Source organism: Tinamus guttatus, unplaced genomic scaffold (genome assembly GCF_059628265.1).
Source record: "Tinamus guttatus ecotype Peru unplaced genomic scaffold, ASM5962826v1 Tinamus_guttatus_pri_ptg000180l, whole genome shotgun sequence".
Lineage (NCBI taxonomy): Eukaryota > Metazoa > Chordata > Aves > Tinamiformes > Tinamidae > Tinamus > Tinamus guttatus.
In genome coordinates, this window is record NW_028288714.1 from 3,573,257 (window position 1) to 3,587,766 (window position 14,510).

General features: G+C 42.4%; 1 protein-coding gene across 1 annotated transcript in view; it reads left to right on the top strand.

Annotated features, from left to right (window-relative positions):
* CLYBL (citramalyl-CoA lyase) overlaps positions 1-14,510 on the top strand; it is a 157,916-nt gene that overhangs the window by 80,981 nt on the left and 62,425 nt on the right. The gene's annotated exons all lie outside the window — the stretch shown is intronic.

Consider the following 14,510-nt stretch of genomic DNA (forward strand, 5'->3'; position numbering starts at 1 on the left):
GTATGGTTATACTCATTTTATGTAATGCTGCTAGGGATGTCTGTGGAGGAAGAAGCTAGACCTTTGGTACACTAGGGTTTGGAGGGCATCTTGGATTGAATGAGCTGCAAGAAAGAAGGCAGAGAGAGCAGTGTGGGAAATAAATGTGGATGTGTTAAGTATCAGTGCTGGTTTTGCTGATGTTTAATTTTTTAAGGAAGACAGAATCACCTAACATACATTCATAGATAGGCTTGCAAGCAAATTTTGTAAGAATCTCAAAATAACCATCCCCCTTTAAGGTGCTTCACATCTTAAACAATGTATATCAGAAACTTGTCTGAATATTTCTTAATAAAAAGTACTTCCAAGCTAGGAGAGAAATATGCCATTACACCATCACCATTTTTTAAGCTTTCTCGTCTATTTTAGAGTTTGAATACAAATGTGCTATCCTGGAAATTGTGAAAATAATCTTGAAAGTTTTCTCATGTGGTCTCAAAAAATTCAATGGAATTTTATTCTTTTTTTGTGTCTTGGGAACTAGTGCTTTTCAAAGTGACTGTATTTAACGGTCCTATCTTTAACCTTCAACTCCTTACAGGTCTTTCAGAAATACAAAGTTTATATGCTTTCTGTGTTAAGAGTTTAGTTCTAGAAAGTGAAAATAACATTGCTAAATGTTCCTAGTGAACATTCGGGGGGGAAAAATCAGTGCTGAAATTCTATGTACAAGACTAAAATTATCACTGCTGTCACAGTGACTTAGTATTGTTTAGTTCATATTTAGGAGGCTGTTGCCATAGGATGACACAAGACACAGTTGTGTGTTAGACTCTAGTATTTTTAAGTGCAGATTAATTATATGAAATAAATCATTTATAGCAGAAGTATCTATCCGTAATAGTGAATGACAGAAAAACAAAACTTTATGGTCAAGGTGACAAAATTGATAGTAGTCATTTCTAAATAGCGTTTATAGCTATAACATTATAGCTCCATGGAACCGAAGGGGAGTTACACCACTGGGTGTAAGATTTCAAAGAAATTAGGAGAAATTTCTGTAATAGAAGCCTGAGATGGCAGATGAGCCCCTGACTGAGCTTACATGCCAGAAGGAAGCAGACAGGAGAGAGAAGTGGGGACAGGCTTCCAACAGGGAACACCTAAGTGTTGTCTGGGCATGTAGGGACACAGTTAGGAAGGTCAAAATTTGGCTGGAATCAAAGCTGGTGAGGGCTGAGGAGGACATCAAGAAAAGCTACTATGAGCACAGCAGCAGCAAAAGACCGAGGAAAATGTGGCTCCTTTGCTCCATGAGCTGAATGACCTTGTGCTGCAAGCTGTGGCTGAGGCTGAAGAGCTCGGTACTTGCTCAGGCATCTGCTCTCTGGCCTCCTACAGTTGCCTTCCTGTGGCCAGAGGCAAAACTTGGAGAGGAAAGTTGTCCTCGGAGCGGGAGCTGATGGAGTTGGGAGCTGGCTAGAGTCACCGAGAGGCTGCTGGTGTAGAGCTGAGCCTCTCTGCTTTGAGAGGGTCTCCCAAAGACCCTTTGAACCTGAGGTAGTCTCTGTGCTTCCATATTTGCATAGCAAAGTTTAATTTAAAGTGATTGAAAGGTTGAATTTCATGTTTAGATCTGCCACAAATACTCAGTAAGACTTGGAGATTTAGATTCTCAGAATGTGAAGCTGAAATTCTAGTTATTCTTAAGGTTGCATTTGTTAATGTTAAGTTAGAAACTTGGTGTGAAAGACACGACAGGAGCATGCACTAAAATAGAGTATTCAGTGGCTCTTTGGATGGATCATCTGAAGCTGAGAAAAAAAAATCACAGAAACATAGCACGCTCAGGTTGTTCTTTAATTAATTATTCTTAAACGAAGTACTACCAGTGAATTTGACTTTCACTGACGTATTTTATATTAATAACAGTGATAGTTATGAACTTTCCTGAAGCTGCTGCAGAAATGCTGGGGTTTTTTTTTGAAAGTCAGAAACTGGTAGGCACAGTGCTGTGGGCCAAACTTGCCTGGATACAGGAGGCCTTCTATTGCATGAAGTCCAAACAACAACTTTGAGCAATATCTTATCAAGTTTATTTTACAAGTCTGGTATGTATTATGACTAAATTAGATTTTAAGAAGTGGAGAATCTGGAATGTCAACAGTTCCATTTGTGTGCCCGTTTAGAGGGAAAATTGTGAACTTGCCGCTTGAGAATGATAACATCTGGCTGAAGTAACTGCATTAGAAGCTGTGGTCATAAATTAAAACTCTTTAATTTTATAAATTAGTTATTTTCTAAATCTTTATTTTATAGGGTTTTTTTTTCAGAGAAAATTAGGAAGAAGTTTCCTTCCCCAAGTATGTTCTGTTACAGCTCTTAGAGAACACCCAACAAGAGAACCCATTTTTGCTTAGCGTAGTCTGCCTGCACATTATGGTGTCTTCATTTCTTACCCTCATGAGCTACCACATGAGCTGTAATTTCAGATGCTGTCTGTTGATCTGCCACCTTTTCCATCTTTTTCTAGCGGTTACTTTGACCAGGTAAGGGGAAACAACGTTGAAGCAAGAAGCTAATAAACAGGCACTTGTAGAGCTGTTAAGTATACGGAGAAGGCCAAAACATTCTTTAATTTTGATTGTTAGAAACAAGAAAAAAAATGTTGGCTGCATCAGGCACAGAAAGTTGAACCTTGCACACGCAGTCGCTGAGAGCCACCTGTGAGGCAGGTGAGTTGGCAGAGCACCCACAGCCAAGCCAGCCCTCCCTGCTAAAACTGCTCCAACCCAACAAACTAGAAACGAGTGGAAAAGTTTCCACCTCCTGTTGGGGAAAGGAAGACTTCTATGTCAGTGCTTTCCAAGAGCAAAATTCCACTGTTACTCCCTGCAGAGTTCATATTACTGCCCTTACTAGTGTGTTTTCTAGGAGAGAGTTTTTTCAGGAGGATCCTTTTCTGAGTCCCCTATTCTTCAGGGCATCCGTGACATGCTAAGCTGTCAGGTTAGCCTAGCAGGAGACCCACTGGAGCTGTTACTGTGTGAAGCCTTACCCTGTAGTTCCGTTAAGCTGTCCCACTAGGCCAGCCTGTGTCAGAAATATTTTATAAAAAGAAATCTTCACTCCATCGTTAGCTTCTGTAAAATAAATAAAATAAGGTTAAAAACATGTTTGAAAAGGAAAAATCATTACAAAATGAGAATTGAAATGTTCCAGTCAGAAAATGTTGAGCTGGAAAGTTTCCATAATACCAAACTTTCTTTTTCTTTGACAGCATTTACAACTAGTATTTACAAATGCTTCTCTTTTCCACAGAACAACCTTTCTGGGTTGAAAGGGGGAAAAAAAAATGTAATGAAAACTTCTGGGCCATATGTATCTCTATATTTTTTTTTAAATGAAATTCTGCACCAGTCTCTGGTAAAAAATAAATGTGCACTTTATTGAGGAATTGTCTTTCTTTATGAGAATTTCTCTTTCTTTCTGTACTTCTGTTGAAAGTTACAGAATCAGCTTAAACATCTGTCTTGATCTCAAGCTCTCTGCAAATATATTTCTGACACGTGTGAAGTGTGTATTGAGCTGAAAGCCCCGTATGCCTCATCAGGGTGAGCTTTGCAGGAAGGTGACACTAATGCAAGGCTCGGGGACCTCAAGAACCTCATGATGTTCCTTCAGGTTCGTGGCTGCAGACTTTGTGGAGCAATGTCGTGATCTGCAGCACATGAGTTTCATATTAGGGAGTTAAATCCCACCCAGCCATATACAAGAATTTATTTCTCACGCTCTCTCATAAAAATTTGTCATGTAGAAGTTATGCTGGTGCTTTTTTATGTAAATATGTAAAAACAATCCCTTCAAGTATATATATGGTTAGAAAAGGTCTGTAGGGTCCTCTGACATGAAAATAGGAAGTTTTAGTGTTGTCCCTCTACAACTAAAAAGATTTCATTCCTCCAATAAAATTTATTGATATTCAGGGTTGTACCACAGAAGGACGTAGGGCTGATTACGAGTTGAGCTGCTAACTCTTTTTGCTGTGATTGCACCACTTCGTCTCTTCCAGAACACAGTTACTCTCTTCTTTAGTATTTGAACAGCAGAAGGTAGGGAAAAAAACATCCTTGGCCATGTGCTTCCCTCTTATCCCATCCGTTAGAGGGGAGAGAGGATGCTGGAACCTCAGAAATAAGAGGAAGCTCCACTTGGCTAAGAAGATGGAGAGGGAAGGGCCTATTCTGCTTATGTGCAGCATGGCCTCTTAGGGTCATAGCATAAATTGTTTCCTACTTAATATCTTGTAGCAGCCACTTAGAAAATCATTGCCGCGCTGTGGAAAGAAACAAGAAAATCAATTAATTCCTTTGAATCCTCTGTTTTTAAAAAACAGGATTAAAGCCCGACCACTTTTCAAACCATTCCACGATGGATAAGGCCCACGTAAGAGCTGGCTCTGGGTTCCCTGCAGCTGAGAGCAGATCATCCGCGTAGCCGCAGGTGGGGTGGAGGTGTCTCCCCGTGGGAAGCCGTCGGCATCGCTCCCGTGATCCCGGCCGGGCATCACCGCGAGGAGAGCGGTCGCCTCGCCTGCCATTTCCCCCCTAAGCGGAGGCCTTCTGCCCTCAGTCCTCATCGCTGATGAGAAGAGGCTACTGCATGTGCAATAACACTTTGGCTAAAGTTGAGGGTGGAGATAAATACATAAAATTGGTCAGGGTGGCATACAAAAAAAATTCCAGACTTGCCTGCTTGAAATGCCTTTCCTTATTGATCTTATTGAAGACTTTTGCAGTATCAGTAGGAAAAAAAAAAAAAAAGCTGCGTTTGGTTTCCATAACTCTCTGGCTACTTCAATTAAAATCAACAGTTTTCCTGTATTATGTGATGATAATCTTTTGTTTTTTTTTTTAATAAAGCCAACTTGTTTAGGATTTATCAGTGCCGCCGCTTTTTTCTCCAGTCTCATAGTGAGAATGTTACCTTCATAGGCACAGCTGTATGAAACATTGATAACTAGGTTATTTTACCAGGCCTTTCCTTTATTTATAATAAATTAGTACTGTACCTAATTGTATTCCTCCTACGGGGAGAAGGCTTGCTGGTAAAGTGTGTAGAGAATGATTAAATGTACACAGGCACATAGTGGGGTGACTTCTCTTCAAAAGATGCACAAAATTAAAATGGGAATGCTGCTTTCCCTGGCGGCTTGCCATTATTAGAAGTCTCAGTAGCTTGGGAAATTTCTTCTGTAGGAATTGGGGAGTCCAGAAGTCTCTCTGGTTTATTGCAGGGAAGCTGAAGTATACAGTGAAACTCTGCAAGGCCTTTTTGATCCTTGAAGAGTTCTGATGAATATACATTTTTATGAAAGTTGTAAAGCGTTTTCGTTTCCTTATTAATCCCACCATGGTCCTGGAAGAACTGCCACTGCTGGGCGGTAGCTGCGACAATGAAACTTTTTGTTCCTGTTGTTTTACACTACAAGCCAATCATCTTCCTTACATAAATATTTGAGGAATAGTAAGCACAGTCCCAATATTCAGCAATTTTCTTCTTAATGAGCTCAGTAAGGCCTGTGTCTCTTTGAGCTGAGCCTTTGAATTGCTTGTTCTTTCTTTTTCACTGATTCAGATGTATCCAATTAAGTTTGACTCGGGCATGTCCAGATGTAACTGTTTCTACCAGCGGAATGGAGCCTAGAAACTGAGGGAAGATGTCTTGGCTCAGGAGTAACAGAAATTTCAGGCAGAGGTATATTAACAGACTTGGGGCAATACTGTAAAATATTACAGCTGATGTTTGTACAGCATGGTTAGAATTCACAGTACTCCAAGTCTCTGTATGTAGCCCACTGCACTCGGGCACATCAGCACACCTGCGCAACTAACTGCTGGACCAGAGTTTCCAGATGGTAAATATCTTGCTGGAGTCAAGATACCTACTGTGTCCTTGGTTTCATCTATCACTCCTATGGGACTCTATGGTCCCGAGACACAGATCCTAGCATTCAGTGGTGGGAAATAAACATTGGTTCCTGTGCAGAAGTCTCATTTCCTTCCACTGTGCATGTCCTGCTAACAGGAATCAATGATATTTACCATGGTACATCTTCAAAAGCCAGTTCTGCAGTCAGTGTTTCTCATTGAATGGGTTATTTGTACCTAAATGAATAATTCAGGATTAGGCTCTTCAGCAGTATGAGTTTCTTCTTCATATACGCCGCTATACATCAAACTGAAGACCTTTCCATCTCCTAAACTTCCCAGGTTTTCCTGGAACAAACGTTCTCTTGTTACTCTCTTCGTATGAGTAAATTTCAAATGTTATCTCCTTTTTTTTTGAGTTGTTGATTCTTCAAACATTCTGCGAAAGCAAAGCCTGCTATGCCTGATGTTGCAGCACCAGCACGCAAGTGTTGTGCTAGCTGCGTGCAAACCATTTCCAAAACACAGCACAGAGCCACCTAAGACCAGCCTTTTTTTCTTCCCACCACCAGCTAAGCATATGCCATGACATCCCTTCAACTTAGTGTGGAGTAATTTATCTCCGTTCGACGGGAGTCAACACCAGGATTATGACTGCAACCATGTCTCTGGATTACCAAAACTGGAGAGCATCCAGAGCTATGAATTCACTGAGCATGGACATCCCAGGATAGACCAAAAGATACACAGTTCTCAGAGTATAACTAACATGCCATGATTAATCAGGATAGAGGAATTTGTGTACTCACATCCAAACTTGCCTCGTGCTGCTGGCTACCCAGTCCCCTGCAGCACGAGAGCCCTCCATGTGGCCTGGCCCGTGCAGATAATTTACACATAGTCATGCCCATGTTTTGAACTTCCAACCAAGGAATTATTTTACAAAGAAGCAGAAAACATGCCCTTTCCCCACTTCATTTCAGCTAAGTGAAAACATTTAGCCAAGCATTGGGAAGTTGTTTTGGCAGCACTTTGTACATGTGTAAGGAACACGTGTGGCTGCTTGCACATCTAAGTGCCCTGGCCCAACTGTGTTGTATTTCCATCTCCCAAGGCAAACACACACATCTGCAAATCCAGCCCGCTGCACATCTTGGTGTTATTGCCAGCTGCTCTGCCAAAGTTGCTCATCTCTTATTTGGCTACCAATAGCACACGGGAGATCATGGTCTGTCTTCTCGTTCATCAATAACAAAGTGATAAGCTGACTGTGGAGTCTGATTAGCACTTTGCATCATTTCTGAAGGGATAGATAAAATCCTACTGTTTCCTGTGTTTTACTGGTGATTTCAATCTTTAGAGGAGCTTGGTTGCTCTGAGATATCTGCTTCGACTTCGGAATGGCTTCGTAACACAGTTATGTACCATGTATCATCGTAATAGCTCTTTTTGCTCTCTTTCTCTGCAGAGTATCAAGGTTATCCTCTCCAGAACAATGTACTTGCTGGTTATTATCTCTTCAAGGCTTGGGAAAAAGAATTGTAAATATTTTTCTTCATTTCTGATTACTGAGCTCCAGAAGGCCCTAAATCTTTGTGTTGTTCCTCCGCACATTCGGGAGCAGGTGGTTATAAAGATCATGGCTGCTCATTTTAAGATCGCTATAAAATGTTGCTTGCTCATTCTCTCCTCCTTGCTTGAGATTGCCCCAAAGTAGCTCCTCTTATGCCAAGTTTGAGAGAACTTGATATTCCCACGTTTCACAATAGAATTGTGCATTATAAGGAACTATGTTGAACAAATTGGCATTTTCCTCCAGCTTAAGCAGGTTATTTGGTTATATTTTAAGCTTTGATTCCATGGACACCCAATCTCCCACTTGTTAACCAATTATTTTTACATAGAATAAATATAGATCATAATGAAGCGTGCTTTTTTTTTCTTAAGAAAGAGGACAAATTAATGTAAAACGCATGTAAACATGGGTGAATCTATTTAAATAAACTGTCCACAAAATCTTTACAATATGTAAACAACATTTGTTATGCCTTGGAGATAGCATATGATTGGACTCATGAGACCCTATTTATCCTACTGAACAGTTTCTTTTATAACTTCAAAGGGAATTTTATATATTTATGGCAATAGTGGGGTGTTAAGTGTAGCTAGGCAGAAATTATACCTCAGCTATTTAGTTAATGCCAATAGGGATTAAATTAGATTTTATAGCTGTTAGTAGAAGTCTGTTTTGTAGCTAACAAGTGGGATTTTTAAATCCTGGAAAGCATAATCCTATTATAAAACTGACAGCTGAATTAACATTATCTAGAAAGCAAGTCTTCACGGATTAACATTTTTTGACATTAACAAAGAAAAACTAATGCTACAGGGATATTAGATGCTTTTCCCAAAAGTAGGAAAAAAAAAGGAAAGTGAATATAGGACAAGATAGATGGCACAAATACTGCAGCAAGGGAAAAAAGGAGCGAAATACGCATGAGAAAGGAAAGCTGGGGGTGACCGTGTTCTGCCTCCAATATGACAGAAATACGCCAGGTGGGAAGAGGCTCCACGTTCACGTGTTGGCACCTGCGTTTATTTGTATGATGTGACTTGTGAGCGTGCGTGTGCCTTGGGCCGTTAGGGTGTGCAGGTCCTCCTGGAGGCCTCCTGAAGGCCTCTCTGCATCCCAGCAAGGTGCACAGGGCTTGGAGCAGCAAGCCCTGCACAGAGACACTCATCCCTTATACCATGGAGAGACCTCGTGAAGAAGGAGCCTCGAGGCTCCTGACGGGGTGGCCGCAGCGGGCAGCGGTATGGGAGGCACCAAGGGGGTCTCTGAACTCACCGTCCTGCAATATCTTATTCTAGGCATTGCTAGACTGTACAGGATGAAGGCAAATAATGAGGCTATATGTCACCTCATATTTCAATTAAAAATCTTCGTCCCCAGCACGGTAGCAGAGCAAGCCTTTCACAAGTCTTCGCCTAAGATTATAAAGTATACATCTACTTTTAATTATTTTAAAAGCTCTTTGTTTAGAATATGAGGCTTTATGCACAACTGCAGCAAGAAGTAATGACGTAGGATTTGGTTGTGTGGAATATTGAGAAGAATCTAGCTGATAAATGTATCAGTCAAAAAACATGTAGAAAAATTTCTTCTAGACTTTGCAATATCGTAGTCAGCATTGTTGATCCAGTACAGCAAAATATAGATTTTACTATAACAGTACCTGTTCTCTGCCATCTTCTCTTGCAAACTTCTTCCTTTATGTCAAGTACAGAATTTCATTAATCACTAATAGGAGGCCAAAATGAAACAATTAATTCAAACTCTTGGTTCAGATGAAGTGGAACTAGATGCAAGTCAGTGCTAGGCTTGCGTTTTGTTATTCCAGATTTAACTGTGGCTTTGCAAACCCAACACACGACGACTTCACAGGTTTGCCCTTGGTTTGGTGCGCTTGAAGTGCTGCATTTTTCCACTTTGTGAATTGCTACTTTAAACATTAGTACTTAATGGGTTACATTTTCAGAGAACGTGTGTGCAGCAGCCGCGGATATGGGCAAAGCCGTTGTTGACAACATGGTTGCGAGTGCCTTAAGGGCTTTATTAGTTGGGTAGCATAGACTTTACCATGCAAAGGATGTAATAACATCTGAGCTGAAATTGTGTAAAATTTCTAAATTGCCAAACTGCCCTCCCCTAAAGTTAGCATCAGGAGGAAGGATCTTGGCACCATTTTATCAGTAGAAAAACTCTCATCATCTGGCACGAATAGGACCAAGATTTCTCCCCTGTTGTGTGCATGTTGCACCAAAGATAATGAACCCTAGCGGGAATTGGAAATAGTTGTTTGCCCTCTGTCATGGCTCGTTTTCAAAAATCTGTCCCCCAAATGCTTCTCTCCTTTTTTTTCCATGTGCGGAAGGGTGCAGCTGTCCATAAGCATGCTATTCACAGTGGTGCTCTAAAGTATGGGGGTATCATTTGGACATTGCCATGGTGCTGAGCACCTTTGGAGAAATGGGAGTAGAAGGTGTCTGTGGTTTCACACACTGGGAAGGATATGAATGTGTGTGTGTTTTTTTTTTTTTTCTCAGAAGTGCATGGTTCTTCTAATAAGGGCTAGTGATAAATCTTCCTTTCCCCCTTAAGTTACGAGGGTTACTACTAGACCCTAAGGCATTTTAAAGTTTGTTCTCTGTTTTGCTGTCACTGTTAGGAAGGATACAGATTTGCCCAGTAAAACTTGGGTTGGTTTTTAAATGTTTGGCTAGCTCCTCAGCTTGTGTAAATTGGTTATTGGTTTAGCTCTTCAATTTTCTTGTGGAGATGCAGTAACTCCAAGTAAAGCAGTTTTCAGTTGAGAATTAAAAATATATTTTTTATATACATGGAAAGAGTGGTGAAGCCTTGGAACAGGCTGCCCAGGGAAGTGGTGGAGTCGCCATCCCTCTCAGTGCTCAAGAAACGTGTAGATGAAGCACTTAGGGACATGGTTTAGCAGGCAGGGTGGTGATGGCTTTATGGTTGGACTTGATGATCTTGAAGGTCTTTTCCAACCATAATAATTCTATGATCAGGTGCTTTTGCATCTGAGTGTGTGTTTTTCTAGAGTGGATGTTTTGTTGGGGCTCCTTCAGGGCCAGCATATGTACATCAGCAGCAGAGGCATCTAATTTCAGAATTAGGCTTCATTTTGTTGTCAGATTTGCTTATCATCGGTGAGGTTCAATGACACTGCTACAGAGAAGGAAAAAAGCGCTTAGAAATGTGAAGGCAGGTTATAGATATCAGTGCTTGAGGCTGCTAAAAGTGGCCCCTCACGCACACACTTGATTTTCTGCTGGGAATTCAAGCAGGGCGCCAGCTCCGCGTAGCGCCGGATTCGACTGGACAGAAATGAGCAGAAAGAGCAAGGTGCGTTGTGGCCGTGGAGCCCCGGCCGCCGCGTCCCCCCGAGCTGTGGTCAGCGCGAGGCGGCAGCGTGACCCTCCCTGCAAAGCCTGGGAGCCCAAGGGGTCGCCCAAAGAGCTCCCGTTTCGGGAGCAGGTGAAGCTCCGAGCTCGCTCGGTGCTGCCAAGCCAGAGCAGGCCCCAGCGCCCACCGCTGCAGGCCGGAGGGGCTGGGCAAGCAGCCTTATGCCACTCTGGTTAGGGGTTAAAAAGAAAAAAAATGCCCATTTAACAGGTACTTCTGAGCACCAAAGACCAGGGAGTCACAGGTGTGATTGCCAGGAGCTGCTTGTGGCACCCTGGAGGAAAAGAGGCTCTTTCCCTGTATAGTCTGGGAGTTTTCAAAGGCAGGAAAGGGGCTGAGGAAGTCTAATGAAGCAAATGAGGCCCAAAGATGAGCACCAGTGGCACAAAGCAGTGGTTGCTGAAGTGAGCTCAAAGAAGTCTTTCCAAGGGTTGTGCAGGGAGCTAGCTGCCTATATGCTTTTTGACTGCTGCTGTTCAAGAAGAGAGGACTTGCATGCTTCTTTTAAATGGACAAGTTGCATGCTGCAAATCCCTGGCTGGAAGTCATCACTCACTGTTTTTTTAGGACCCAGAATTTTGGAGGTGCCTAGTAGGGTTACAGGCATAGTGTTGTAAATCTGCTGGGGCTATTAAACCATTCCTTGAGTGAAGCAGAGCGCATTTGGCTTCTTTCGTTGGATAGTTTTCAGAAATGTTACACTATGAGTCTTCTGCTCTGAAGCAGAATGAAACCTTTCCAAACCATCCCAGAATGATGTTTGTGTAGCCTGTTGCAGAGAATGCCCAGAGATGTCTCCGTGTCCTCCCTCGTTTCTGTGCCAGTTTTTCTAATAATTTAGACTCAACATGATTTTCAACAAACAATGGGTGTTGTCGTCATCCAAGACCACCTACAGAAAGAAGCAGAAATTAACAATCCTCTCCTATAAAATGTTATTCTGTGTATTGAAATGTTACAAATTTCTCTTTCCGATTTCCTCTCTTTTTTTCTTTTAGTGAAAGTGACTGCATATCCTTCAGCTTTTCTTATAACTGGAGATGTTTTCTGAACATCTTATCAGTCTTGTAAGCTTGCGGACTCTCCATTTTTTCAGTTCTGGTCCCCCAAACTGGATATTTCAACTGAAGTCTTATAAATGCTATATGGAGCAGAGCAATTAGCTCCTATTTTATCACATATGGTGCACCTTTTAATAGATGTCTAGAATGAGCCCTATCTTTCTCATAATAACACCACCATTCACTTTGTGATCTACTACTCTCAATCCATTTTCAGCTATACTTCTGCCTGGACTATGTGGCCGTATCTGTACATACATATTTTCTCTGTCATATATGGTACTGCTGTGTTATCTTTTTCACTTTTGACTGTCTTTCCAGTTTGAGAAGGTCACTGCGTCCCCCTCCAAATTAGAGATCTCTGAAGATATTTTAAATCTTCTATCACACTATTTAAGTTGTTAATGAAAATTTTGAAGTGATGCACATTAAGTAGGCAGCTGAAGTGGGACATTGAATTCCAGATGCAACCTCATTTGGCAGCTGAATGAACAGGACAAATAACCACTCTCAGGCATCTGGCCACAGTCCTTCCAATAGCAGTCCAGGTTGCACTTTGCCTTGTTTGCGGTGAGAGCCACCTCACTGGCCCTTGTTCAAGCTGCCATCCACTGAACCCCAGATCTCTTTCCACAGACTTGCTATTCAGGCTGGCACCCCTCACCAATGCAGTTATCCTGCTCCTACTGCAGAACGTCTCACTCCTCCTTGCTCATCTTCCTGGGTTCCTGTCAGCCAGATCTTTCCATTTCTCCTGGTCTCTCTGGCTTGAAGCTCTACCACCCATAATGTCAGCATGGGCCCCTAGTTTGGGTCACTGGAAAATTTGCCAAGGGTTCATTCTGTCATCACCAAGGTTGTTGAGGAAGATGCTAAATAAAATTGGCAAATTCTGGGGTTGTCCACTTGTTGCCAGCTACGAACTGGGCATTGACCCATTAATAACTATGCTTTGACCTCAACTGTTCAGCCAGTTTTCAGTCCATCTAACAGACCATTCTTCCAGCCCCTACTTTTTCAGTTTCCAGATGAAAATGGCTTGGAAAAGAATGACAGAATCCATGCTGAAGTCAATGGGTGTTATATCTGCCGTTCTCTCTTTGTCCACACAACTGGTCATTTTGTTGTAAAAGGTCTTCAAGTTGGTGAGGCAAAAATGTCCTCCTCTCTTCTCCCCATACAGTCTCTTTTGTGTTCTTCTCCTGATCCTGGAGGAGGTTAGGGAGCACTTAAACAACAAGGATATACACAGGTTCATGGTACCTGATGGGAGGCATTCACAAGTACTGGGGGAGCTGGCTGATGTCACTGAGAAGCCACTCTGAAGTTGTCTTTGAAAGATCGTGGAGACTGGGAGATGTTCCAGAGGATGAGAAGAGAGTAAATGTCACCCCTATCTTCAGGAAGGACAAGAAAGCAAATTTGGGGAACAACAGGTGGTCTGCCTCATCTTGATCCATTGGAAGGTGTTGGAGCTGTTGGAGCACCCCACTAATCCTGGGTGCTATTTCCAGACACGTAAAGGACAGGCAGTTGTTCAGGTATAGTTATCATGGATTTATGAAGGAGAAATCACAGTTAAGCAACCTGACAGCCTTCTGCAATGAGGTGACTGGCTTGGTGGATGAGAAGAGATGAGTGGGTGTTGTTTACCTTGACTTTAGTAAGGCTTTTAACTGTGTCTCCCATAACATTCTCATAGACAAAAAGTATGGGCTAGGTCAGTGGACAATAAGGTGGATTGAAAACTGGCTGAGCTGCTGAGCTCAGAGTGCTGAGAACAGAGAGAACAGCTTTGCAGAGAAGACCCTGGGCATCCTGATGGACAAGCTGAACATGGGCTAGCAATGCACCTTCATGGCAAAGAAGGCCAGTGGCATCCTGGTCTGTGTTAGGAGAGTGTTACCAGCAGGTGGGGGAAGGTGATCCTTCCCCTCAGCTGAGCACTGATGAGGCCGCTTCCGGAGTGCTGGGTCCAGCTCCAGTACAAGCAAGGCATGGATTTCTTGCAATAAGTCCAGTGAAGGGCCACAATGGTGATTAAGGCACATGTCATACAGGAGAGGCTGAGAGAGCTCAGATGATTGTTTAGTCTGGAGAAGGATCCAGGGGGATCTTACCAGATTATCCAATAGGAGGGTGTAAAGAAGACAGGCACAGACTCTTCTCGGTGGTTTGCTGAGAACAACAGGCAATGGACACCACCTGAAACACAGGAAATTCTACTTGAGCATAAGAAAACACTTCTTTACTGTGAAGATGTCTGAACTTTGGAACAAGAGGGAGTTTGTGGAGTCTACCTCGCCAGGAGATGCTCAGAATCTGACTGGACACGGTCCTGGGCAACCTGCTCTAGCTGACTCTGCGTGAAGAGGCCGTTTGGACCACATGATATCCAGAGTCCCTTCCAACCTGTCCTATTCTGTAATTCTGTGGTTTTTTTTTGTTTGTTTATGATCATCGTGATACCACAGTATTGTCATGTTCTGCCTCTATTTCTTCTTTACCCAGTTGAAGTCCATAAGCTTAATGAGCAGGAGATTTTGTTCT